Source organism: Rana temporaria, chromosome 1 (assembly GCF_905171775.1).
Source record: "Rana temporaria chromosome 1, aRanTem1.1, whole genome shotgun sequence".
NCBI classification, from domain to species: domain Eukaryota; kingdom Metazoa; phylum Chordata; class Amphibia; order Anura; family Ranidae; genus Rana; species Rana temporaria.
This window is the reverse complement of record NC_053489.1, coordinates 205,276,453-205,279,028: the sequence shown is the minus strand read 5'-3', so window position 1 is coordinate 205,279,028 and position 2,576 is coordinate 205,276,453. Positions and strand designations below refer to the sequence as shown.

General features: G+C 35.7%; 1 long non-coding RNA gene across 1 annotated transcript; it reads left to right on the top strand.

Moving 5' to 3' along the window:
• Nucleotides 1-1,217: 1,217 nt before the first annotated feature.
• Nucleotides 1,218-2,252, top strand: LOC120935840. The gene is made up of 4 exons (XR_005748530.1): nucleotides 1,218-1,480; nucleotides 1,623-1,762; nucleotides 1,893-2,009; nucleotides 2,223-2,252. It is a non-coding gene; the product is annotated as an uncharacterized LOC120935840 (long non-coding RNA).
• Nucleotides 2,253-2,576: the final 324 nt, after the last annotated feature.

The window sequence follows — 2,576 nt, the reverse complement described above, 5'->3', positions numbered from 1 at the left end:
ACGTGGGAAAAACCAAGCGTCCATTTTTTCATAGGATCAGGGACCATGTTACCTTGATTGCTAAGAAAAAGATGGAAACCCCGATAAGCCGCCACTCAGGCATTCACCACCAATTTAACAGTCATAAAATGAAATTCTCTGCCTTGGAATACATCACCCCCGGTGAGAGAGGGGGCGACTATGATAAAATACTGCTCCAAAGGGAGGTAAAGTGGATTTACTCCTTGTCCGCTTTGATTGCTCCAGGGTTAAATGAAGCTTTGAGCTTCAAGCCTTTCTTATAGGGCTGTCTTTCATTTTCACTTCTATTATATCATTATTGTTAAAATTCATAATTCATATATCACATATATATATATATGTTTCTGATTTCATAGCAATATTTATCAACATCATTGTATATTGATACTCATATGTATCTTCTATAAAATTTCATTTTTTTTTTTATTTATTTTTTTCATCTACTTATTAATTACAATTAATTCCTTTTTCTTTATTTTATTTTTATTTTCATTTTTATTTTATTTTATTTTATTTTCATTTTATTTATTTTGTTTTTTGTTTTCTGTTTTTCTTTTTCTTTTTCTTTTTATTGAAATCCAAAAATCACTTAGGATATTTCCAGATGCAATAATCACTGTATGTTTATCATACTGTAACTTCTTATGCAATTATGTATGGATTGTCTCTCCAAATAAAACTTTGTGTTTAATGATTGTTGGATCTGCTTGCTCATGGATCTCATAAAACAGAGTGCTATTTACAAATATTAATTAAGAACACTATATGTCAAAACACCTTGCTTTTTCTACTTTCAAGTAGTAACACTATATCATACTGTTTTATTATTTATATTTATTTTTATTTTCATTGTATTACTTCTATTCATAATGACGGCACACCAAGGAATGTTTTTCCCTTATGCCTCTGGGCGCAGGATGGATTCAGGAGAGCCATACGGACACGTAGGGAGCTGCAGGGGTTAAGAGGGTTTATCACTCCCCTTTCATTATTGTTTCCCCTCAGGTCCCTTTCTTTTAGACCATTTACGCCAGCACATCCATTCCTAGCTTGAGTTTTGTGTGTTTTTTCAGCGCTGCTGCGCTGTCTATTCCATTTGCCTTCCAGCTATCTTGTACTGGAAACCTTTCCAGCCTCCAAAATGGCGCCGATCGTTTTTGGACCACCCACAGAGACCTTTTCCTTGGTCTCATGTGTGCTGTCATTACTTTTGGCTACATTGGGATCAGCTGAGCTTGTCAGCTGGGTGGATTATTTTCCTTCTGCTGACGCCCAGGTCATGTGTCTGCACTGCGGCGCTTTGATTGGTCAATCATCGCCGTGGTGGCAGATTTAAAGCCCAAGCGCTGTGTTAGGCGCTCCAGCTGAGACCAGACCTAATTAATGCAAGGAAAGGCTGCTGTATGCACAGCTATCTAGGTGGCTCTGCCTTTTCATCTTTGGACTTTGTCCTAATCAGGTATTTACCTTACAAGCTTTTTGGCTTTGTGCTTACACACTGTGAGCATTAGGGATTTGTTTGTTCTGTGCATTTTTTGGCACTGAACTATCCCTATTTACTTATAATATACTTTTTTATTTCTCCCCTTTTTTCTTAACAGAGCGGATGCCGCTTTTTGATCAGGTTATTTGAGGGGATGTGAGAGTGTCTTCCTTCCCCTTTATCATCTTTCAATCCATATCTATGGCAAACATTAGACTGTTTCTACTGACAATAGGCATTTTTGCTTACTATTGACAGGTATATATATTACATATATTGTTCATTATAACAAGTTTTTGGAGTGTATATTCTCTTTACCCACTGTTGCATAATACAACTGAGAGTAGTTTGCATATGTGTTTCCACATGTGCTTTCCTGATTTTTCAGATTAATTCTATTAATGGCTTAAAATCCCGCTGTGGCTCTCCTGAACTATTCTGTTTTCCCTGATGACTCTGGTTCCTTCCTGTATGGTCTGCTGTCTTTTGCTGTTTTACCTTTTTGGTAAGTAAATATTATTGTTTTTACTTTTGGCCCCTGTTTATATGTAGTTGAGATCCTTGAGCATGCATTATCTACAATAACTGATGTATTCATGATCAATATTTTTCTTTTCCCCTTTTTTGACATTATTTACCAAAATGTATTGATATATAAATGATTGTTTTCAACAGTCATTTAATTATATGTCTTGTTGTTTTTTCTTTTGATATTTAGCATTGTATGTCTGAAAGCTCCTGAAGAAACTCGTCGGAGTGAAACATGTAGAGCTGACTTAAACAATGCTTCGTCTTGATATCACGTATTTAATCGAGATGTATTTCAAATTTATCGTATTTATGGCATATTAATTATTTGTGTAATAAATTATATTTTCTAATTTTATAATCAAATTTTGTCTGATTATCTATTTGCACCGTTCAAAAGCCCCGGGGTCCTTTTGGTTACCCCCTTTTTTTCCCCCCCTTCTCATTATTAACATCAAATAGTGTGGCAATGTCAGAGAAGACTTTATGCCAAAGATGAGGGTGGGAGAAGCCACTCTGCCCCTCTAAGATGAGGGAGGGATGT